This window comes from Ostrinia nubilalis, chromosome 5 (genome assembly GCF_963855985.1).
Source record: "Ostrinia nubilalis chromosome 5, ilOstNubi1.1, whole genome shotgun sequence".
Lineage (NCBI taxonomy): Eukaryota > Metazoa > Arthropoda > Insecta > Lepidoptera > Crambidae > Ostrinia > Ostrinia nubilalis.
This window is the reverse complement of record NC_087092.1, coordinates 6,191,510-6,218,599: the sequence shown is the minus strand read 5'-3', so window position 1 is coordinate 6,218,599 and position 27,090 is coordinate 6,191,510.

Here is a 27,090-nt window from a genome sequence, read left to right as displayed (position 1 = left end):
GAGGCACGCGACCGACGCCATCAAGGATTCTAAGTAAGTATGTAAGTATACCATTTATTAAAACTATGACTTCATGAAATCTAGTAACTATAAAAGATAATTATGACACCTTAGAGCAAGAAAATGAAAGAAAATTCAGTGTCGTCAGAGGCCTATGTCTAGCTGTATATTAAGGAAGGTTATCAGGAGGTTATGGTTTCTCATCGTTAATGAGAATTAACGATGAGAAACCATATCAAGTATGGATATCAGTATGGATCAGTCAGTCCATTTGAAGAGAATTACCTATATAAACCTACTAGGTATACATATAAAGCTATTGCTAACGTAATTTGTTTCAGAAATAAGAATTTGTGAGATTTTCAGCAAAATCTTTTCCAAATCAGTCGATAATAAAGAGTTCCGTAAAGTAAACGATAAGAGTGTCTTAAAAAAGTATCAGAAATTGAAATTCAATTTCAGGACATGTGTTCCTATAGGCAATTCTATTCAGCTGGCCTTTATTCGCATGCCTCCAGTGAAAGTCGCCTCTACAGCAGGGATGTTAAGGATATCCGTAACCGTAACCGAAACTTTCGGATATCCGAGTTAAAAAAATATCCGAAACCGTAAACGTAACCGATTCAAAAGTTTCGGATAGTTTCGGATGTAACTAGTAGTAGGCAGTTTAAATTGTTTTTTTGTACATAGCATAATATGTAAAGGCATAACAGCCTGATTTACCTTTATAATGCTATCTAGTGTATTATTTATTTATTTTTTTACTTTTTATTCGATGTAAATTGTGCGGCCATGAATGAACCGTGTTGGACAACTATTGCAAATTGCATTCTAAAGCACAGATATCCGCAACCGTAACCGAAACCGGAATAATATTAATCCTATATCCGTAACCGTAACCGAAACTACATATCCATAACATCCCTACTCTACAGCCCTCCTTATACGATACGTGACTCTATTCTGTAGGAAAGGGACCTCTTTCTAGCAATTTGCCTCGTTTCAGAACGATCCAATCTGTAAAAGTACTGTAACGCTAATAAACTGGCTTAGATTCGATCGGGAAAGTGGGCTAGTAGATCAGATAGTCTTAAAGTCGTGGTGATTTTGCACAATGCACAGGTTTTTTGTTAAAATTACATATTGTGACTAACTAATGACATTTATTCTAACGCCGAGCTTGACAATAACAACACATCAGTGTTTATATTTTTGTTCCAAATCCAAAATAAGCAGCAAAATATGCCTGAAACATGGCTGATTTATGACTATTTTCTGAAAAAAAACTGCAAACATATTTGTTTGTTACCTGTAATTAATCAAAAGAAGAAAACGTGTTACCGACTCTAATTTTCGTTCCACTGTTCTATTAACTATGTCCCAATATGCAATCAAGTTAAGGATGTAAAAGTATTAAAACTTTAAAAACAATAAGGTGCTCCGATTCTATACTAAAAGTAGATAAGTACGAACAATACTCTAATAGCATGTGTTAATGAACATAGATATGTGGCTAATTAGGGTTCATACATACATTACATATTGCTAATTGAATCTGAAATACAAGCAGAACATGAAATTCTACTTAAAATCATTAGAGTATCAATTATGTAGATTTAACTGAGTTTAAACATCAATGAACAGCCACTAAAAGTACAAATAGTTAGGTCCATCGATTTAAAGACTTTGGCTGAGTTGCACCACCTAATTTTGACAGTAACTGACGATAACCGGTGTTTTTTTTATGGAGTTTGACTGATTTTTGACGTTTGTCAAAGTTAAAGTAAGATGGTGCAACCCAGCCTTACGTTCAAATCGACAACACTTGCGAGTAATTGGATGTTTCCCATGATAGAGTATTGTCGGCTTATTGATTGCAATCCATTCTTAATCCTTTTCATTGCTTAGCAACGGCTAATAAAGGACACTAGTGCTGACTGGCACTTAGGAAATACAGCTATTTGTAGTCACATTGCGTTCTAGTTGTTATTGGTGAAAGAAGTCGACTTTGGTATAAGTTAATTACCATTGCTACTAAAACTTGAGCATAGTATCACCTTACTCAGGTAGGTACTTACTTCCACTACTGTGAATCACCACGTTCAAAAATATTTAAAAAAAGCACACCCCAAAGTTGAACAAAACAATAAGTATCGACGTCATTCCTTGAACCATTTTAGATCACCATCCCGACAACGTGGTCTACAAAATTATTCGCAAGAACTTCTATTCAACCCACTCGCATATTGTTATCGACTTTCTCTTAGATAAATAATATTAAAAACTTGGCGACTCTCAAAAGATTTCAAATTTCCAACGGATCAGCGCTTCGTTGGAAAATATAAGCGACATTTATGGACAGTAAATTCCACTGACGACCGCTCGAAGCCAAAGAAAATAGAATATTGTGTAGCTAAAATAGATTTTAACATATTACCTCTACGATCCCATTGAGCGGATAAATTGAACCATTCGCACCGCAGACGATTTTATCAATTTCAATACATGATCTGTTCAAATAAGGTAATAATCTGATTCCGCGGATCCATTGTCGGTCGTGTTAGTCCTGTAGGGACGCCCCGCCAGTGCTCGATGATTACCTGCCTCAATCACGGCTGAGCCTAGTCGAGGATCAGCTGGGCTTACTGTTTTGAGCTGGTTAGTAACATTTAGGATATGGTTAAATGTAATGCTTTCGACGCTGTATTCCGAGCACATTACACTAAATTTACATTGCAAAACAATAAGTATCTAATCAAAAGAAAAGATATAAGTAGATACCTATTTATTTCTCTTGCATATTTTCAAGACAATGTCTATTAAAATCGTGACTAAGTTTTAAGCCAATTGCTAAGCTCTATTGCTACTACACTTAGTAAAAAATACTTGAATATTGTTTGTGATCAAAAGACGCATAAAAGAGAACTAGTTTGAAATAATTTAATTTATCTTCGCTTTCTAATCAGTAGATTAGATGAGCTTTGCATCAACCCATAACTGGAGTAAATAATAATTTTCAAATTAACAAAGTCTGTCAATCGACTGCTATCATCTAACGACAACACCGCGAAAATCATCGACAACTCCCATCCCTAGAGCGTATATTAAGCGCGCACTGTGCATTTGGCAGGCGAAATAATCTTTACACGCGAGTGGACGAGGCGGATAATTAAAGCGATTGGCCCGTCGACATAAGTTGCCGAACTAGTACGCCATTGTATGGTATTATCCCGAGTGATGCGCTATGGTCGATTGACAGGATAATCTTGCCATCAAAATACCAGAAACAAAAGCAATTTTTAGATTTGATTTTTGATTTTCATAAAAAGGCGTGTAAAATACGATATCGAGTTAAGATGCAAACAATGAGATGTGTCTCGTCTCAAAAAATAAAACAAAATTACCTCGAAATTATACTCCATTTATTCATATCAAATCCAAACAAATACTTCCTTACATTACTGTCTGATTCTCCAAAACGAAATATCACTTAGTGAATTCACCACTTAAAATATATTAGGAAGTGACTTTGTACTTCTTTTGCTTTCACAAGAATAAAACTTACTTACGAAACCTTCCAAAGGGATCGTCTAATAAAGGCGATTTTCACATGTTTTCCTTAACGGAGGTACATATTCATAGCCGACGCGGGCTCAAGAATAATACAAAAAATTACTCAAGCAAGCACATATTTTGTAATTTTTAATTTTCGACCTATTAATAATGAAATAATTAATTACGACGCCGAGGAACACGAAAAACGCCTATCTATCATCCCTCTTCCAGGCACAATATGTGAAATGTACTAAAGTAAGTGAAAAAAAAATCACAAGACTTACAGCGCCATCTGCATCGATTTGAAAATCAGTTTGGTTTGAAAATGGCGACTGAAGACATCGCCCGCGCGGCGTTGCTTCACAGAATTATTTTATCTATTGTTTTATACCGCTTTTGGAGATCTCCCGCGAGTGTATTGTTAGACTACAACAGTGCAGTGTATTGTGTTGAACTGCATAAATGCACAACACTAGGTGATTGAATGCCGAAGAATGCGTTGGAGCAGAGTGTGCAGCCTTGATTTCGGAGCCCGAGGAAGCAAAGCTCAGGACCTTTCATCATCCAGTAAGTATTGCATCCTTCGCATTCCCATTTTCTTTTGCGTACTTGCCTACGAATACTTTTGTTTTTATCTTATATTTTATTCTGATTCAAGTGCAAAAATATAATCCGCAAATCACCGCCTAGTGTTCCCAAAATCCGCTGACGCTCCCGCTTCCTCACCCGCTGTCGCTTTTTTCGTAACCCGACTCTTATAAAACTTGGCAAATCATCGTCAACCGCTCATTATAACTGCCTTCGAACCGAGGATTCCTCGCGAAGGCCCAAAGTAATCGAGTTGAGACGGTACTTAATGTAGACAATTTGTTTGAGGGCCCTTACGTCTCCCGGTGGAGGCCTGCTATATGCCATAGACAATTAATTCTAGGCACGGATAATGGCCACTGTAAAACAAATAGGTACAAGAATCATTAGCTTAATTGCGATGAAATTTGCGAATTTGTCTCATTATTTTGGCAAAAGTAATTTCGTGATCATTGCGGTGGCATAATTTAAAACGCATGTCCTGATTTGGCTTGATATTAAATTATTGTAATTGCCAGTGTGAATTGCTTTGCAAAAAGAGATTCAAGCGTAGGTAAAAACAACATTGTTTCTTCACTAACAGCAATAGCTTATTAAACTATGTATATCCTTTTGCAAAATGAGACTGACAGTGCCACAGTTTTTGCTTAATGTCCTTCGGTTTTTTAAATAATGATATTCAAAATATGCATATTTTAATGTAGTATCAAAGTCACTGTTTCTTTCACGTTACCATTTCTTTATATCGTTATAATCTTTTAAAATTTTATTATAAATTATTGTAAATGCAAATGCATACACAAATACCTATCAAACGATTATAATCCGTTCCCTAACTGGGAAATACTTTAAAGGCTTTGTGGTAGAGCTATACAGCAATTTAAATTTACAATAAGATACAACGATAAATTTAATCAGGCTTGCCTAATGTGTTCTGATAATCCTTGGGAACCTATTAGGATTTTCGTCTGTCCGACATTGTGTGCAATGGTACTCGTAAATACCTAACGGGTCCAGGGTCCTACAATTAACTCCGAGCGATCGTTTTGCTGAAATGCTGATTTTATTGTGGAAACAATATTTATCGTAAATGTTTTTAATAGCGTAAGATTTTCAAGATATTTTTTTAGGAATATTCCAGAATCTAGATCAAAGCATAATATAAGCTGTTCCATATATTACTTACTAGCGGCCGCCCGCGACTTCGTACGCGTGGATCCCGTTTTACCCCCTTCATCTATCTTACGCGGTTTAGATTTTTTCATACAAATGTTTTTTTCCGCTAAATCCCGTTCCCGTGGGAATTTTGCAATATCCTGTTGTAACTAAGCTTCAAGTTTACTAAGGTACCTGCATGCCAAATTTCAAGCGTCTAACTTAAGCGGTTTAGATTTTTCATACAAAAGTTTTTTCCCGCTAACTCCCGTTCCCGTGGGAATTTTGCAATATCCTGTTGTAACTAAGCTTTAAGTTTACTAAGGTACCTGCATGCCGAATTTCAAGCGTCTAACTTAAGCGGTTCAGATTTTTCATACAAAACGATTTTCCCGCTAATTCCCATTCCCGTGGGAATTCCTAAGTATCCTATAACCTGCCCAGGAGTATGAAGAATAATTGTACCAAGTTTCGTTAAAATCCGTCGAGTAGTTTTTGTTTCTATAAGGAACATACAGACAGACAGACAGACAGACAGACAGACAAAAATTTTACTGATTGCATTTTTGGCATCAGTATCGATCACTAATCACCCCCTGATAGTTATTTTGAAAATATATTTAATGTACAGAATTGACCTCTCTACAGATTTATTATAAGTATAGATAATAATGTATAGTGAGGATAAATGGACGAATGTTTGTTATACTTTCGTACAAAAACTACGAGATGTAACTTTCCACTGAAAATGTACAGTAGTAAGAGAGATTAGATTAAAACTAAAATATATGTTGTTTAGAAAGATATAGTTGTAGTGATTTTGATAAATTTAATATTTTTGAAGCCGAACTCTTTTTTTTCTTCAGTCACTGTCAGTTATTAATATCATCTTAAGAATGATGGAATATCGAGCAGTATAACCCACTGAGTGATAATTACATTAAAAAAGACTGATCACATTGTTAATGAACTTGACTATACTTTTTTTATTATTAATCATAAAACAAATACAAATTCATTTAACATTCCAATACTTGTCTGCCGGTTGGTTAGTTATATTCAAACAATCTATTCGCAAATAAAACGCTGAAAACTTTGTAGTGCCGCCCCAGGTATTGGTTTTTAATCGATACAGCTTTTATCTAGCGGACAGCGGAATTGTCCCGCCACCTAAATCCAAGATAATCTCCTTTCTACCGTGTATTGTCGAGTTCCAGTATTATCCAGTTGGAACTAGTTATTGCAGTAATAACTGAACTAGTGCGGGGATTATAAGTTAGTCTTATTAAAAAGGAGATTAATTTTCTTGGAATTGTATATTGAAAGGTTGTATTTAGAAAGGTTTTGGGGATAGATGTGTTAAGGATTGATGTAAGGGCTGTGTTTACAAAACTTATTTGAAATGGGTTTTAGGTATTTACCTACCTACACTTACATTATGTTTAAGCTTAACTTAGTCTCTTACTATTTTTACACTATAATAATGTCTGTAAACCAAATTATGTAGGTATATTTGTTTCCAAAATTGATTCTATAAAGTTATCCATTTACACACAAATTTTAGATGTGTGACGTGTCCACGAAGTCAATTCGATCACAATATTAGCTTTCAATCTCAAAATGTGAAGAATTTTCCATCTTGTTAAAAGATTTTCATGCGTGGGTAGATAGAGTCATAAACATTTAAATTGTGTCACATATTATATTATCAATGTTACCTTCCTTTTGCTTGGTAACCTACTTACAAGTTAACAAAACACAATTAATTGTCTTACACAAAGCTTCAGATTGCTTTGTACCACCTTAAAAACCGCGTTAAATTCCTCCATCAATCATACCTACAATTAATTAAGAGAAGACAATTTAATTTAACAACAGGAGTTTCTCGTTAGAAAATTAATGTTTAAGAGGAATGCCCTGAAAACATATTCGAGTTAATAAAATGTAAAGTCGTGTGTATGTAAGAATCAAAGTTAAATAACTCGGACCTAAATCAACATGGCGCGTTGCCTTTCTCACCTGTAAGTTGGGGCGAAGTCGCTTTTTTGACCCGATGGGAATTGCAATGTGTAAATGGTACAAGAATAATCAGACGACTTTTCAATTTTAGGCGATGTTGTGAGATAAAATAAATAGGTTCAAAATTTGGTAATATTAAGTTGCAAACATGCATCTGGGTTCAGAAACAGTTCACTGAAGAATAATGGAGTGACAAATTGGGTTGTATTTATGTTTTGGCGAAGATCACTGAAGAATAACGGAGTGACAATTTGGGTTATATTTATGTTTTGGCTGGTGTTTCAGGTACCAGGCTAAATCGTCATAACATAATGCAGCACATTCAAATCCCAATGAGATCGAATATAAACGAGTATTTACGCCTTTACACAGGATCAGAACCTTTAATATAAAGAGAGTTTTTTAATAAGTTTTTTGTTTATTATTTTTCCAGTGGAAGCTCATCTCAAAAACTTTATTAACAGTACAGAGCGTCAAAAACTCCGTAAACTATCTTAAATAAGTAAATAGCACTTAGCATTACAAGCATGTTCAATACGAACCATAAATGATTCTGAGACTAATTTATAGCGACAATAACCAGACCCAACCAAGTAATTACTCGCAATTAATTACAATTAATAACCTAAACGACACTAAATGCGAACTTGTAACATACTTCCATTGAACTTACACGAGGGCATCTCAAATCTGGAGAGGTATTTTAATTTCAGTAGGTATCTCTGATTTATGAGCTCTATATGAAAGAGCTGTGCGTACGACCATCCTGACAAGACCCCTACGCCGTCTTTCGCTTGACCCCTTTGGTTTGCTAATAACTAAGTTGAGGGAAACAGGGGAGGTCAACGCCGACTGGCCCCATAACTGCCATCGGAGTTCTGCGCTGTAAGTTATATTAGTTTGACTATTCATTACGCGAGAGTGCGTTATCTGAAGTACTTTTCTACGGAGTCAAACAAACAATAATGTCGTGAAAATTATTCCAGCGTAACGGAAAAGCTATTAAACGCTCCATGTACTCGAAAGTGAAGTTTGCCGAACTTTTGCGAACCGAAATTCGATCTCAAAATGGCCGGTGTCTCAGCTCCGAAGTACATTATCACTAGTTCAAACTAGTTTTACGTTTCATATTCTGTCCCTATCCATATAGGATTTGTGACTATTGACAGATTTCTTAGAGAATAATATTTGATGAAAGCACCTACCTAACTTAATGTCAAGTAGAAATGTATAGTACCTACTTATCTATATGTTTGCTGAATTTAATTATTAAGCCCTTTTATTTTGGTTAAAATAAATTACTTTCTTGTAAAAAAATTCATTTAGATATTATGGTTAATGATTTCTAAATTAAAAATTGTTTTTTCTTCCATTTTAAAATCGTACCTATTTACCAAAATGGAAAAGCTTAATTTATGACCATTGCATTTCACGACCTTTATTCAAAACTGTTGAATCCCTGACCGTTTCTAACTCGATTTATATGTCCAATAATAAATTTTCTAGCCCTTACCATGTAATCCGGTGCAAACCGGTCCAAAGCGGCTTCGTCTGGTGCAGCGCAGAGCAGTCGCGCGGATTAACAAACTTCCCCCAATCTCCTCGAAACTTAAAATTCTGACATCACTTTTTGGAATTAAGGAATTCCTCAATAAATTCATAAAGCCAGCTTACTCCAACTTAATCTTGTTTATTTATTCGCAGCTCTATTAGCGAATAAATCGAATAAGTTATTCCCTTTTGTACCTCGCCTTTGATTGGAGTGGGCTCGCTAGATGGACGTGTAATTGGATAATCTGTGGAATACCAAATTGGGTTAAATTTTGGGTTTTCCCCGTGAGGAAAGTAATTTTGGTGGGAAGATATAGGTACCGTATAAGTACCATGATTCTTAATGTATTGTGTACTTCCTTAAGATGTAACCCAGGGTGCCTGAGAACTGAATTTCTTTATAATCGTTATGAAATATCTTAGGCCATATCTTCTAGTTACAATTTACATTCAAAGGGTCCTCAAAAGTTAGGGTTCATGACGTCATATCAATTAGTTACATAATCTGTCATATACTCTCTTCGTAAAATATGTTATAATGAAAAATGCAAGGTTTCAGAGATGAAAACTGCTTAATAGAGCCAACAATCAATATTAGAGAATATTGGACATTAATATAATCCATTCCAAAAGTTTTAGGGCTTTCTAGGCTATTTATGCCCAATAAAGACCTTCAAAAACCGTCGGCAAGCTTAAAGAATACAGTGTGCTTACCATGAGTTTACGTTAGGTGTGAAAAAAAAGAATCTAGGAAGATTTTATTTCCTGAAAGTAGCCGCTAGGGGCGCTGCACATTATGTCATACATTTAATGTAATTTTTTTACGCAGTCGCTAGCGAGCACACCTAACGTAAACTCAAAGTAAACACACTGTTCTAGCAAAGAAATATACCTAATGCATATTATAATTCACGTCTCTATATCTACCTACGTTTCAGCTCTAACAATGTACGATAGGGTCTCATGCTCGGCTCACGTGAAATCTAGTTCCCCATATAAATTGGCTTATATGAGAATTAGTAGCGTCATGTAACTACGTTTTGACACTTCACTTGCAGGCAAATTGATCTGGTATCAAAGCAGAGTTACATTACATTATACCTACAGTGAAATCTAGTTGCTAGTGCTTAGTGCGAGTTTACACCAACCGTCATCGCTAGCGACTTCGTAAAAAATGACATGAAACGTATGACAGATTGTACAGCGTCCATTAGATAGAGGATACTTCCTACCTTACTTTAACCGTAACTTTAACAATAACCGGTGATTTTTGTATGCAGTTTGACAGACTTTTGACGTTTGTTAAAGTCCCAACCTAAGAACTAGAATGTTCAATGCAAACTCGCACTACGGTAACGTACGTACGGAACGGTAAACAGGTTCAACTCGTTTTTTCAAACGTAATAAGTCGTTATCAGGATACGAATAAAGGCCTTTTTAATTGCACGGAAATTTCAAAATCTATTAAAGAAACCACTAATTTTGTGCGGGTGTTGCCAGAGCTGCCGGTAAGCCCTTAAGGTCCCTGTACATCATGCGAGCTCGCTCTGACACGCGGCTTTGCGATATGATAAAGCACCTGCTCACTTATTTTATGTTACGTACCTACATCGTGTTAAAATGTGTTATAAATGTGCAAAACGCACGGACGATTTATTTCGGAAATATTCGAGAGAATCGTCATGGTGATGAATGGTGGAGAGAAGTGGTTTAATTTGAAATATTCAATTATTTTGCTGAGTTATGCCCTTTTACGTTTCTAATGACTGATCATTTACAATTTAATGTCAGAGTATTTATAATTATTACTTATTTATTTTTAGTATCCCAGGCAGAGCAAAAGCCATTTTTGTATCGAAAAAAAACACTTCTCTGAAATACCGCACTGAATATTATTATGTAACCTACTCGTATATTTCGATTGGACACATAAAATAATATAAATAATACATAAAATAATGCTGATTAGCAGAAACCAACTCGATTCGGCGAAGAACGTCTCTTCAATTCCGCGAAACCTTGAATCCATTTGTAAATATAAGGTAAACAATTTTCCCAGCTATTTATAAATGAATACAATTAATAAAGATATTGAACAATAATTGTATATGTCAGCATGTGAATAAATTATAATTACATTTGACCTTTATACAAAATCCGTCAGAATATTTCGGTGAAGTTGGGGTCTTGAATTCGTCGAAACATTGAATCTATTGTACCTACCTAAATAGGAGATAAACAATTATCTCAGCTGTTATAAATGAAGACAAATTAATAAATATATTTATAAACATGTGAACAAATTATTATACCTAATACATATTACTATACCAACTAACCAAAATACGCGAAAGCACAATTCGGCGAAATATGAGTCTGGGACGGATTGGATCCGTAAATAAATAAAAAACTCAGCACCTTTACAAATTAATGAATACATTATTTTATAATAATAAATCATCATCATCATCATTTCAGCCATAGGACGTCCACTGCTGACTTCTACATCGCACGGTTGGTAGATATCAATGTGATCAAATTAATATTAAACCATCCAACAAAATCCGCTCCATCCACATTCCGTTTCACCGTAGCGTTAGAACAATTCCAAAATCAAGTTGCAAATTGCCATCATAAGCGAAACATGTACTCACATTACGCGAAATTAGGCTCGTTATGACGTATGGCATGCTAAATCTAATTCCCCTGCACTGGAAAGGTCATTGGAGTTCTAATTTGTTACGCGTTTTAATATTTTACACAAAATACTGTAACACCTGGACAGTGTAGCCAAAATAGAAAGAAGTATGGTGGGTTTTCTCTAGTGATATGAAAATAGTTTATAACGTAGTTTTGGTTAAAAGATGTTGTCAGTCAACGCGTGTTGCAACATCTCGACTGATGTCAATAATAGTCTACAATTTATCAACATCATCTCAGCCACACGACATCAACTGTTGAACATAGGCCTCCCCCAATGCTTTCCATGTTGCCCGGTTGGTAGTGGCCTGTGTCCAGCGCCTTCCTGCTACATTTACGATGTTGGTCCACCTTGTGGGAGAATGTTCCACGCTGCGTTTTCCGGTACGCGGCTTATACTCTAGAACCTTGCTGCCCCATCAGTAATAATAATCTTTATTAACGAATTGATAACTCTTATCACTTCAAATTCGATGAATGAAACAGCCTCCTATGGAGATAATCCCATAATATTTCCTTCAGGAAAGCATGACCTGCTGTAAATGGTCCTACTGTAAGACTCGTAATTATGGTTTCGCCCACAGTTCTCATACCGCAGGTGATAAAACCTGTACTATTTCACTTTTGGGTCACATTGGATCTCTGTCCGCTTATTTCTGAGAATTCTAGAGAGCATTGTCATGAGAATACAATGTAACAAAGGAAAAGTGCATGTCAAAATACAGCGGTAATGTCTGTGAGGTATTTTTAATGACATTATAAAATTTTCGCAAATAATGGCGACATAATTCTTGGTATTGAGTAATTCTTCAAAGATTAAACGAAAAATACAGAGTACCTACGCGTTTTTCAACTGTATTGACTGCAGTGAATACTTATCATGGTTTAGACCTGTAGTTGTAGATCAGCACTATACGCGTTGTACTATATGAGTAGGATTTAAATCCCATATGTAATAAAAGAAACAAAAAGCAAAGCCGAAAGAAACAAGGAACAATTCTCGAAGACATCCAAAACTCATGAGTTTGCAATCGAACTTTGGAAACTAATAGAGAAAAACTTTGTATCTCCGCATTGTCAGAGATACTCGTAGCTGTATTAAACAGATTGCACGAAGATGGCATTAAAGTTAGAACTATTCTTGAAACGAGAAATATCCTTAGCAGTAGTCCAGCTGTTGTATAACTTTTTAGATAGGTATTTTATACATCAATAGTCAATTACACACGGCCACACTGTTAACTATCCATTTCCGTTTTTGCTCTCGCTCTCATCAAATGGTGATTCTTTGCGATAGAACGAGACGACATGACAGGCAATGGATAGTTAACACTGTTGCCGATGGTACGTCACCATTATCTTGGAACGAGATTAGCTTTGTCAAACAGAAGATCAAAGTTGATGGAAAAAGCCCAAATATGTACTATTAAGTTGACAAGGCAGTGATGCATATTTGTTTCAGAACTAATAAAATAAAATAGCCTACCTTGTAAGTACATATCTTTTCATACTATTGCTTGAGACAAGCATCATCATGCCAAAAATGTTTTTTTCAGTGTTCAAATGTCTCAAAATAAACTTTAAATTAAATGTACCAGTTCAATGCCGTAATATTTTATCATTTCATCGAAAATTTTCCAAGCATCGGAAATTTCTTGTAACTAAATAATATATTTACGTTTCCAGATATTTGTGCTGTCCAAGTTAAAATTAATAATTAATAATCTGGGTTTATCAATACAACGCATTTTCCACTCAGTCTGTTTGTTTCGCTTCCCATTAATTAAAGCCATGTCATTTCCAAGAGACAGCCTTTATCCATTCATAGCTTTTCCTAGAATTTTCATCTGCGTACCTGATATTAACAACTTGAACTATATTACGAGTGGGTCACAGTCCCATATACGACGTTATCTAATCAATTCTATTCAGAGGAATTGTGAACGCGTGAATACTGTGATATAAGTGACAATTATGTTTGTCGGATCTTATAGACCTAGATATGATATCGGATTTCATAAATAATATCCGTCCTTTACAAATTGGGTACTTTAGAAAGAGCTAGACAGCCGATAAATAAATATTCTTTAAATATAGCATTAGGCCATTTGACTGAAACGAACGAACGATAGCATTAGGTCTTACCTGTAATGATAGTGTAAATGTGTGGAAAAATAAATAGGTAAATAAATACATTCTTGGACATTATAGACTGCGTTGTTTAAGTAATCCCAAACTAAGCAAAGCTTGTAGTGGGTATTTTAAACATACTATATCTAATGTAAAGATTTTTTTGGAAATACATACATATTATAACATAGAAAACACCCAGACCAATACAAATATAATTATTATTATTATGTTTATACATACAATTGATTGCATCGTGCGGGCCTCGAACCCCGGACCTCTGGCTTTGTAGTAAACCATTTGGTTTACTACAAAATTTCAAATGGCCATTTGGCCGTGAAGTCAAATCATATGAATAGTAATACGAAGCGACCCTACAACTATTAATTTAAAGTTCAATATGCAATCAACATCACACCTCGACCGTCGAGTAATGAATGCCCCGATCTAATTCGCTGCAGTCCTGAAAAGGCAGCGTCAGCGCCGTCTAGCCGTGAGCCCCGGAACCCACTCAAAAGGCTAGTGATGTAGAATTGTAGAGAATCAGGTGTATTCGTGATCTCATATTTGAATCTTCTTACTCGAATATAAAGACAACTACAAGTCAGTGTTGAAGCAGACTTATTACCCTACACTTGAGTAGTGATATTGATTTATTTTAGGTCTACTTTGTCAACAACACACAAAGCTTCTTAAATTTTAGACTCGTATTAGATATCAATATGCGTTTGTTATACGAGTGTGTAACATTAAAGACCATGGTGAGTACCGAATATCAATTTGTGTCTCCACAATTTGAACTCATCCATCCCTAATCGTGGAAGTCCTGAATCCTGGTGGAGTTTATGTATTAAGTCGCAAGTCCAACGCGACAGGCCAGCGTGCGTCTCTCTCGTGCACCGCCGTAAATCAGAGGCGCCTACCGAAATTAAAACCGGGGCCGCACGTGGCATTAATCTGCACCGCCTGCACCGACGGGGACTGATTCGGTGGTATTGTAAAGGCGAGAAATTGAGACGCAGTTGGTAACACCTGCAAACGCAATCGGGACGGCGTTTCTGGATTTAGACTTAGGGCTAGGTTTACCTGTGGAATAAAAAAGGTTTACGCCCGTATTCACAAACGATGCTTGCTCAAGTGAAGCAGCAAATCGATCGCACAGCGTTAAATAGGGCTCTGTGATTGTTTCGTGTGTCACCCTGTGCGTCCACCCGCACTGTGAAACCTCATAGTAATGTTTGTGAATACGGGCGTTAGACGATAATGCTCACAATTGTCGTATGTTTCAAATATTATATACTTAGTGCTAAGTAGGTATAAGTTATGTTTTTGTGTAGGAAGTCTCTTTTTCTCTACCTAGAGACCCTAGCCATGTTATTAAGTTTATTTAATTAATTTCAATAATTTGGACACGTTATCAAAAATGTAAAATTAAAAATATTTTTTATGCTGAAATCAAACGATCAAATATGAAAATGGTGGCTACTGAAAAATAAGTTTTCCGTTTTACCTTTTCCTATTCAAGCTATGACCGACAGCGACCCAATACGGGAATTGCATTAAAAAATAGCCCCATTCACAAGATCAGTAACGTTCCAGGAATTAATTCCGATTTCAGAATGATTGCTTTCCCCGAACACAAATACCTCCGTCAAAATTAGGCTTTGGAAGTCAGAGCTGCATAAACCCGTTGCAATGGATCCGAACATAATTTATTTACGGGAACAAAACCAATAGTGAAATAATGTAATTACCTACTCCACGCAACGTGAAACCAAAACAGGCTAATGTTTTGTTGGCGAATTAAATGAATTCGGGTCCAGAGTCAATAAAATAATAATTACTGTGATTTATAAATAAATTGTTGGGCGCTCAGCTACTCGTATCTCATTTAGATAAAAGTTAAAATTACTGTAAACGTACATTCCCCAAACACGGCAATTTATCTCGGATGTTGGTATTTTGATATTAACGCGTGTTTCACTCAAGCTTTTGAATCGTATACAATCGGTAATTCGGCAAATGAATCAGCATCGGTTAAATATGAAAGTGTTTTGTGCCATTGATCGAACGATTAAATTAATTTACAAATGAATATACTCTTTATACTTGAGTGCCAAAAAGGTGGGGTTTTCACCATAATTTATCATTAATCTGCTTAACTTTTATTGATCGCCTTAAATAAATTTATGGTAAGACTAGCTTTTGCCCGCGGCTTCACCCGCGTGAAATTTAATCTGTCACATCGTCATAAATTATAGCCTTTATGTTATTATGGGGTATAAACAATAATACTGTAAAGTTTCATCAAAATCTGTTCAGTAGTTTTTGCGTGAAAGAGTAACAAACATCCAGACATACAGACATCCAAACTTTCGCATTTATAATATTAGTAAGATATTTTTTTGCTATTAGACTCCGTCTCAACAAGCACTTTTCTACCCCGCAGTATAAAATAGGTAGGTCTACTATAAATAAAGGCAAAGTTTGCGATTTGAAAAAATAAAAATAAACAAAAATATTCAATCGCACTGCGATCTCTTGGTTGACTTACTTCTTCCCGAGGATAATTAATAAAATAATACATTCGAACCAAATAAGGAGATACAATGTCAAAGAAAATAACTAAGTATCTACATCAATATGGAAGAAAAGTTATAATCTAAAATACATTACAGATTTTCTAATTCTTACTAGGTTCTCATCGCTTACAAAGAAAAAAAGAATAAAGAAAAGCATTAATTGGTTTGTACAAAAAATTATGCAGTTCAAAAATGATTACAATGGTTAGAACTAAAAAACCAGCAGCATGTGTCATGCTCTGAAGTAGCTTAGTAGCTCTGAAAGATATTCGTGTAACCCACTGAAAATCTGAAGCCGTCAAATCCAAACGACATCCGGCAAAATGGATTGTCATCCGACACGATCCAAAATAAACAGATTCAGCCGCGACCGATTGATTCTTTAAAAATGCAGTGTCCTCATGAACTAGTTCGAACCAAATATAACCAGTTTATAAATAAGGTCGAGTATCGGGTGGCGGGCGGATTCCATTCGTCAAATGGACGGGTTTATTCAGTCCGCAGGTGCCCGATAAGGGCGGATCGCCGCCCCAAGACGCGCACTTGATGGGATTGCCGTGGCTGCACGTTGCATAATGTGGTCCGTGCTCACTGATAACACGAGTAACAGTGCACAATGTTGGAGCGATTCTATTAAAGTACACACACCTAGCACAACACTGTGGCATCTTATGTGCATTGTGTTAGGAGTTGTTTTGCTACAAAAATGTATAGTCTGCTTGGTTGTATAAAACAAGTTAGTCACACTGTGACCTCGGTATGGAAGGAACTTCTTGTGTTGACGCTCTGTCAACTTAATTTTTAGTCTAAGGTTTTGAAATTGGTCTATGTACTTGTTTAGGCTTCACAAACTTAAACCAATGCAAGATTTATATCGTGTCTTGGTGGTATTGGTGTAAAAATCATAGGGCAGGCGCAGTGTGGGAAAATAATATTCAGTGCCTAGCCGGCAATTTTTTTTTTTTAAATCTGAGATTATTATTTCGTAATGTTATCGCCTTAATTTAGACCTCAAAATAAAACTAACGCTTTCCACAGTATTACTATTCAGTGCATGGTGCGAAGCATGTAAAATTAACTAGTATAATAAATAAGACTTTAGTTAAGTAATTTGAAGGTAGCAGGAAGGCGCTGGACGCAGGCCGCTACGAACCGGGCAACATGGAAAGCATTGGGAGAGGCCTATGTTCAGCAGCTGAGATGATGATGATGATGATGATGATGATAAGTAATTTTAAGGCAATTTTGTACCAAGCAGATAATCGCAAACTGTAAATCCGGTAAAAGTAAACGTGTGTTATTCCTCGCCATTTCCAGTGCACCCTCGTCTCCACAAACATTGTTAGCCGCCTGTAATTTTCTTGTCATTTCAATACGACATCGCTGTCCCCACATAATTTACATAAAGTATAGAGTATCCAGTCTAGACTTTGTATCGGAGGGGCATTGCGTCCAACACACCCTCTCAAGAAGTTATAATAAACCCTCACTCATGGTCCCTCACTGGACGCCGTGACAGCAATCAGGCTAGTAAAACGTCATTATGTAGACCGATACGCGGGCAGATGGGGAGCACTTATTACGTAAAGAGATTCGATAAGGGTTTTGATAATAATAATATTGATAAGAAACTCGAAGATTCGCAAGTGTAGCTCCTTTGATTGACTCCCAATTCAATGCAAAAAAAGTTGCCTCGACGTTACTCCCGCGAAAGTCAAGCAGAAAAAACCATTTCAAAATCATTCGACTCATAATTTGTATAGCTACAGCATTAAAGGCTGATTTAGACGTATTTACGTAAACACATAATTTAGTAGCAAGTTTAACTTGCAACATGTGTTTACATTTATTAATCACTTAAAATTAAGTTAAATTTTAGTTACTACTTAACAACCTAATACACGTGTAAATCAGCCTTAAGTCTTCGGCCTGTGTTAACTATGTATTAAATACGAGTAGCGCTTAAGCATATTATGTATCTACTTACAACTTTTTCAAGCATTTGTTCTTTTCATAAATGTATTATACGGTTTCTGATAAAGTCTAGTTCAGCGACTGGTCGGGCGGCTGAAACTATTTAATAATATTTTTTGAAGTAAGAAAAGATGAAAATATAGTTATTTTCATCCTTAGTATCTTAGTTAAGAGGACTAGACTAGGATAGTTCCTAGTCTAGTCTTCTTCTAAGATACTTAGGCTGGGTTGCACCATCTTACTTTAACTTTGTCAAACGTCAAAAATCTGTCAAACTCCATACAAAAAGCATCGGTTATCGTACTAGTTACCGTCAAAGTTAGGTGATGCAACCCAGCCTTACTCGCGTATATCTCAAGTCTTATCATTTCCTTTTTGCTAATAACTAAGAAGTGAAAGCAACTGCAATCGCCATCTCAACACATAACCATTCCCCCTGACTATGATTAATACCGGTCGAGCGGGTGACTCGTGCTCAATCGCCTTCTGCCCTTATTAATTGCCTTGTCAGCCGTAATCGTGTCTCCTATCCCACGGCCCACACCACGCAATACGAAAGTATTTCGTTATTGTCTCTGCCGACTACGCGTACAATCGCTTATTTGTCGTCAATGCCCGATTTTAGGCTTTGATTAGTTCTTTTTTGTTGGACATTTTTAGTTGAAGTTTGGTTTTGATTGAGTTTAGTAAAAAGGTTTTCAGGAGAGAGATGTATTGTTAGTAGGGTTTACGAATAGCAGTTTTATTTTAAAAGCTTCGTTCGTTCGTTTCAGCCAAATGTCGTCCACTGCTGGACAAAGGCCTCCCCCAAGGATTTCCATAACGATCGGTCCTGCGCTGCCCGCATCCAGGCTCTTCCCGCGACCTTCACCAGACCAGAAATGTTTATAATATCTACGTAGGGTAAACCGTATAGCTATTGCCCACTTAAAGATTTCAAACACATTAAATAAATAAATCTTTATTATTAATTTCTTCACAAGTATGTTTCCAATTACATATACTAACAATAAAACGCATTTTTTAAACAATATTACTTATTGTGAAGACTGGTGCTTGATATGGGTTGAGACAACCTGTAATACAAGACACCAGGTCTCCACCTCTCAAACCGAAAATAACGCAATAGAAAGAATGCTTCTAAATTAAACTAACATGGCAATACAAGAATTAATAAAGACATAATTTAAAAGTGTGGAGTGTGGTGAGTGAGAGTTGTGTGGTAGGTGGTGTGAGGTGTAAGGTGTAACGTGTGTGATAGTGTGGGAGTGTAGAAGTTTCTTACTTTGTTCGTATTCTTATAGAGTAACGTAAGTTACATGAAACCAAGAATAGATAAAGTCAAGAAGATTAAATAATTAAATTTTATTTTATTTAGGGGCGTAATTTAATTTTATTTTAGGGGCGTAAGTAGGGGATGAATATCATTTTCATTCAATGCTAATAGATGTTTAAATAATGGCTCTTTAATTTGTCTGCTTGTAAACGTTCTGAGATTCAGTTTATTTTGTAACATATTGTACAATCTGGGAGCTAGAAATTGGTAGGATCTTTGTGCAAACTGGGTTTTGAAGAATGGTACATTACAGCGGTTTAGTCTAGTGCCGGGATCAGGGGTGATTAAAACAGAATTACTATGGAATCTACGTATGGTTTGATAAATGAAAAGTTTTCGTACATTTAGTTGTTTTACTTTCTCATAGAGCAACGTTGTGGGGTGTCGAATTGGCAGGGACATGAGAACTTTTAATACTGCCCTTTGAGCTCTTTCAAGCTGGAGAAAGTGTACTTGAGCAGATCCTCCCCAAATGCAGATACAATAACACAAGACAGATTCACCTAGCGCTTTATAGATTTTAATTAGGAGAGGGAAATCAGCTACAGTTCTAAGGTTTTTAAAAACAAACATTAACTTTCTAATACGTCCGGTAATAAGTGACAGATGTGATTCCCAATTCAAGTGTTCATCGATCATGATGCCCAGATATTTGATGGTATTGGTACGAATTAGAATGGGGCAATTACATCGCAAAGAAGTGTTGGTCTCTATATTACAAGGGTAGGTGTGTATTGTCATCGAGAAAGTGTCATCAGGCCGGCCAGAATTAGTTATGCTAAAGCAGATATATTTGGTTTTGCTTGTGTTCAAAGAGAGTGTTCATTGAAATGAAAAATTAAAGAAAGTATTTTAATTATCGACCATTTATGACTTTTTTCTTATAACTCAATAAACTGTTAAACAGAATATTAACAGTTTTTAGTTAAAACTTACGTAACTTAGAAAATATTGAAATAAATTTAAAATCCTCCAAAAAGTACAGTCATTGCCCATTACTTACACTAATTGCCCACATCAAAGCACAGTAATTGCCCAGTATCTTAAAACAAAATAATCAATTTTAAAATAACAAAATAGGCTTTAAATAAACAAAACAAAACATTAAACTTAAATTCTAGTAGTACAGTCTTCAAAATTTCAAAATAAATTGCGTTTGGCCTTATTAACTATATTATCAAATATTTCTTGAGCTGATGTTCATGAGTCAGAATCGGTAGAGACAGAATCATCTACTTCAAAACATAGATGATGCAAAAATTTGAATTTTATATGTTTTTATATGTATTTATTTTTTTATCTTCTTTGATATCAGTTCAAGTGGTTGCTCAGAATGTTCAATTCTTCCCTAAAGTTGTATCTATTTCCTTACAATTAACATTTTCACTAGTAGATTTAACGTAGGATTTTCATTTTTTGTATTTGCGTTTGAATCTTTATCAATTTTTTTCAAGGCAAACCATATTTTTCAACAATTTATCTTGTAGATAAATAGCAATGAGCAACTTAAACACTGCTACTGCATGGTGGCAACACTCTAATAATAATTTCCCTGGACAATAACTATACATTAACATATGGCAATAACTGAAATGATGGTGGGCAATAACTAAAAATATACTGATTTACGTGCAGTGATTACCCACCCTAAAATTGACCGTTTGAAATCAAATTTTATCAGTTATTTTCATTGATTATGGAGAAAACACTTATAATTTCATCATGACTATACACCATACTTGAATATTAAATAACTTGCAAAAAAAAATTTAACCTCTAAGCAAGTAATTCCTTAGTAAAATTGTTAAAGTCTTTACCTGTTTGAGTAACATTTTCACCCGTCTTGACAAAATCCGCCATAACTGTTTTTTTTTAAGTGTTTCCTATTGTAAATTTTAAATCTACTGTACATTGATCTCGGAGCCATCTACTTAGTAAATTCAAATCTAACTAGAGTGATTCAAAGTCGGCACCTGACAATATTATTCTTAAAGCGGGCAATCACTACCAGTGGGCAATCACTCTCTGGTTTACTATACGTAGTGAGTTATTATTATTATTATTGGTTTTTGGGCCTTTATTTGCGCCAACTCGACCAGGTTTGATCTATTGTGGCAGCCCTTGTCTTTAAAGTTCACTGCTTAGTCCCGTTGAGTCTATAAATTTCCAGATTCTTTGGAGCGTGATATCTGCTATCTCATCCGGGTGCATGATGTGTCGCCCGAGATGGATACTTCTTTTGCTCATAAGCGGGAAGCATGAGCAAAGAACATGCATGGCCGTTTCTTCTTCTGTATGGCAGAATCTGCACAGAGTTTCCTCGGTCATGTTCATGTTCGATTTATGTTTGTTTAGTTTGCAGTGGCCGGTCAGTATTCTAGTCACTGCACAGGCTTTGTATCTTTTGAACTTTAGCAGTTCTTTAGTTACTTTATTGCTATATCCCTGAATGAGTGCTTTTGAGTGTTTTTGTCCCGATGTAGACTTCCACCACTCAATAGCCTCTTGTTTGCAGAGGGCGGTTAGTAGCGTGGTGGCTCGTTGTTTGGTAATGCCACAGAACGGTTCTACGCCGATTTGAGGGTTATCGGCTCCATCTCTGGCGAGTTCATCAGCTACTTCGTTTCCTTCTATATTCGAATGTCCTGGTACCCATGTAAGCGTTACTTTGTTGGTATTTCCCAGTGCATTCAGTGTCTCGGTGCATGTTTGCACCAATTTTGACGTGTATTCGAAGGATGTTAAGGCCAGCAGTGCTGCTTGGCTGTCTGAGTTGATGTAGATGTGTTGATCCTGGAGCTTCCTTTCCAAGTTTATCTCTGCACATTTGTTTATGGCAAAGACCTCGGCTTGGAAGATTGAGGCTTCAGTCCCCATGTTTAGGCTAACTTTGAGCTTAGGCCTCTCTCCGTAGATCCCGCAACCTACATTATTTTCCTTTTTGGATCCGTCCGTGTACCAGACGTGACTACCTTCCTTAAATGACATTTGGCCTTCTAGCCATTTGTCTCTAGGAGGTATGTTTACGGAATATAGTTTGGTGAAGTTACATTCCGTATGCATGTCGTCACTGGGCATGCACAGAAGTTTGTTTTCAAGTACTGATTCCTTGAGTCTTATCAGATTTTGAGAAGCCCATCTGACTTTCGTGCGGGTGCAGATTCTATATGTGCTCTGCTTGGCTTCTTTTTGCACATGCATATGCAGTGGTATAAGATCAAGCTGAGCATTTAATGCAGCCCCTGGTGTCGTTGATAGTGCTCCGGTTGCTGTGATGCAGGCTAGCCGTTGTAGGCTGCTCAATTTCTGTATTGTTGTCATTTGGTTGACCTTGCTGCACCAGACGGCAGAGGCATAGGTTATTATCGGTCTCACGACCGCTGTGTACAGCCATAGGGCGATTGCGGGTTTTAGTCCCCATCTTGACCCTGCCATTAGACAACAACTCCACAGAGCCATTTTGGCTTTTTGAATGATGTTGTTTAGGTGCGAATTCCAAGTAAGCTTTTGGTCAAAAGTTACCCCTAGATACTTGGTTTCGCTTGAGAAAGGAAGAGTTTTTCCGTTTAATTTCAGATTTACCAGTTTTTCCAGTTTTCTCTTCCTCGTGAATGGTATTATCACTGTTTTATCCGCATTAATAGATAATTCGTTTTCTCTACACCACCTACTTATGGTGTTGAGAGCGCCTTGCATTAGACTTGAAATTGTGCTCAGGCAGGGACCTCTGATGATAACCACTAGGTCATCAGCATAGCCTTGAGTATCATAGTCTTTTTCTGCCATCTTAGCAAGAAGTTGATCTACTGCTAGTGTCCATAAAAGTGGGGATAGTACGCCTCCTTGTGGACATCCTCTTGTGGCAAGAAATTCAAGCTTTGCAGCATTGAGGGTTATGTTTACTACTCGGTTGGAGAGCATGTTTTTTACCCATCTGATGGTGCTTATATCAATCCCTTTTGCCTCCATTCCTTTTAGAATGGTTTCTATAGGGGTGTTGTCAAATGCACCTTCAACATCGAGAAAAGCACATAGGGCCGTTTGCTTATCCTCTAGGGATTTTTGCACCTTATCGACCAGATCGAGCAGGGCTGTTTCAGTAGATTTTCCCTTTTGGTATGCATGTTGGTTGATGCTTAGTGGTCTTTTCACTAAGTATTTGGCTCTAATGTGCTGGTCTAATATCCTTTCCATGGCCTTCATCAGGAAGGATGTTAGACTTATGGGTCTGAAGGATTTGGGTTGTGAGTAGTCCCTTTTCCCCGTTTTGGGTATAAAACGAACTTTGACCCAATTCCATGGTTCTGGTATAATACCCCAGGCGTAACTTGCTCTGAATATTTTTACCAGATGCGGGAGAAGTAAGTTATTACCTTTTTGTAAAAGAGCAGGAAAGATGCCATCTTCTCCCGCTGATTTAAATGGTTTAAACTTTTCCAAAGCCCATCTAATCTGGTTAGGCCTAAAGATATTGGAGGCCTTATTCCAGTCTGAGCATTTAGCCCTATGGAGTTCATCATTCCTTTGGGTATTGCTTTGTGTATTGATTTGGTACGAACCCGGAAAGTGTGAAGACCTAAGGAGATCCAGAGTCTCCATCTCGGTGTTCGTAAATGAGTTATCTGGCTTCTTTAGTAGTCCAAGATAGTTGTTTGGGGTCTTAGCGAGGATTTTGTGAATTCTTGCTCCTTTGTTAGTTTGTGCAATTTCTTCACAGAAGCGTCGCCAAGAGGCTCTTTTGGCTTTTCTGATTTGTTTGTTATATTCTGTTAGGGCCTTTCCGTACTTGTCCCAGTCGCACGGTTTGGCACGGTTGAATATACGACGTGTGATGGCTCTGAGCTTTTCTAGCTTCTTGTTCCACCACATTGGTGATTTGTTAGATTTTACTTCTTTTTCGGGGCAGCTTCGTTCGTAGGCATTGATTATGCCATTATTGAGCATTTTGACCGCGGCATTAAGAGAGTCCGGTGTTTTGATAGTTTTGGGTATATCCTTTAGATTCTCACTGAGCAGGGTTATATACATATCCCAGGAGGTGTCTTTTGGATTCCTTACTCTTGGATATTGAGCTTCTACCAGCCCTGAAATATCAAAACGTATATGTCTATGATCAGACATTGAGTTCTCGCTGCTGACGTGCCATTTTGTTATACATTTTGACACATTTTCTGTTGCGAATGTTATATCTATTACTTCCTGTCTGGTTTTTGTTACGAATGTTGGCGTGTGGCCATTGTTCAGCACCTGTAGACAGTTAGATAGAAGAAAATCGGATAGTAACTCACCTCTCATGTTGGTATCCGAGCTTCCCCAGATGGTATGGTGGGCGTTAGCATCGCATCCCACTATCAGTTCCGACTTTTGTCTTCTAGAGTATTCCAGGACGTTAGTCAGTTCTTCAGTGGGATCTTGCTTATCTCCAGGAAGATATGCCGAGCAGAAGAGTACTTTGGACCTGTTCGGCCCTTTGACTTCTACGTACGCGGTGACAGTATCTTCGCTGCAAAGTTCTGGAACAGGTAAGAAGTTAGTATTTTTGTTAAACACGATACAAGCCCTAGGTTTGCGGCCTTTTTCGCATACAAGAATCTTACCAGCGTTGTTCAGACCGGCTACCATGGAGTCGGCGTTTATCCATGGTTCTTGAATGAGGGCGATGTCCAGGCCACCTTCGCTGAAGATCTTTTCTATGACCGCAGAGGCTGCGATAGCGTGGTGTAGGTTGGCCTGTAGTATCGCCATCCCCTTTGGGCGTTGAGGATGGTGGGGACTATTGTGCTTGGGAGCCGCGGCGCCCTTGTGTGCCCCGCCGCCCTCGGTACGGTCCTCTGTGCTGCCCCCTTCCTCTGGGCGGATGTGCGCCCCTTGTGGTCCCCCTGTTGGGGGGAAACCGCGTTCCCCTTCCCCTGTTTGGGAGTGTGGAAGTGGAGGTTGAGGGGGTGGAAGGAGGGTTGACCCGTTGTGGTCCTGTGCGGACCTGCACGGTACCCTCAGGGGGGGTGGTTAAGGATGCGGGTACGGGGGTAGAGGTGGTGGTGGTTGCGGCGGTGGTCGGGGGTTCAGCGGAGGGTTTGGAGTCCTGTATGGGGCCCTTAATTCTGAACTGGACCTTTTTGAAGCCAATGTTGGCCTTTAGGTCCATCATCTTCAGGGCCTCAAACGAGTGGTCGTCTAGGGATACGGTCAGAGTTAGACCTCCCTTGTCAACCTTCGTATTGAGGACCTTCCAGTGCTCGGTGTTCAGACCCTCATTCTGAGCACCGAATAATTCTAAGGCCCGCGTTGCGCTGCTGGCTTCAGAGATAGGAATATATACCACCCCCACATTAGGTTTTCGGATTTCAGACTCGCTCAAGAGAACGAGGCTTGCTTCCGGCCACGGTTTGAGGGGGGGGGACTATATTCTCAAGCCAGGTTTTTGAGCGCTCGTCCTCACACGTGATGAGGAGCCAGCCTGGCTTAAAGGAGCAGCCCACGAATTTAGGCCCTTCGCCCCTTCCGGATTTGGCAATGCTTTGCAGGATGGTATTGCGCAGCGACTCCAGTTGTGTGTTAGTCATCAAGGACTTGGAGTCTTTTATGCCGACCCGGATTGAGCGTACGGCCTCGCTGTAGGCTATGGTGGTTGAGGTGTTTAAGGTCTCACTCACCTTTGGGACTTTGGTAATATGTCCCTTTGGCGATTCCTCCTCCGAGCGAACCCGTTTTACCGGTTTGCGCCCAGATTCAGGTTGCGAGGCCTTAAACTTGTACCCCATCTGCTTCAGCTCAGCGAAGCTCTTGACCGCCAGTGTTGAAGCCATATTCGGCTCCACTCCCAGCTGCCTCAGAGCTCCGAAGCGCTTTTTTTGCCGCACTTGACATTTTCCTGCCAGTGGGTTTGGAGGCGGTGTATTCATCAGTCAGCGAGTGTGAGCCGCAAGCAGCCCTTTCTGCCGTGCTGATGGATTCCTCTGTCTCCATACTGAGTTGCTCTGATATTTGGGTCGGTTGTTCTACTCCTTCTATCAGTGGCATAAGTTCCTGGCATAGGTCTTCCAGGTTACCGTTACTTTTTTTGGGAGAGCATTTATTCATGTTGGTCCCACGAGTAGCTAGGGAAAGTAGGTCCACTCCAGCAGAGCCCCGCATGCCGGAGTAAGGCTATATACACCTCGAGGTCGCCTGGTATCGAGGGCCCACCGTTAGCGACTGAGCTCCCCCTCAGCCACGCATCTCTCGGCACGGTACGGATAACACCTTAGATTGGGTATCGAGTCTTCGGCCGCCAGGTACCGCGTCATTGAGATCCCATTATGAGATTTCAATGCAGCACTATCTGACGTTGCCCAGGATGAACCGCAACAGGCGCTACTATATCCCTTCCGACATGTCAGAGTGGATTCAGTAACAACCCAGTTTTACGTGGAGGTAACTCGAACTGACACCCCACGTAGTGAGTTAAAGATTCGTGTGATTTCACTGATCTGTCATAAATAAAAGAACTTTGATGCTCAA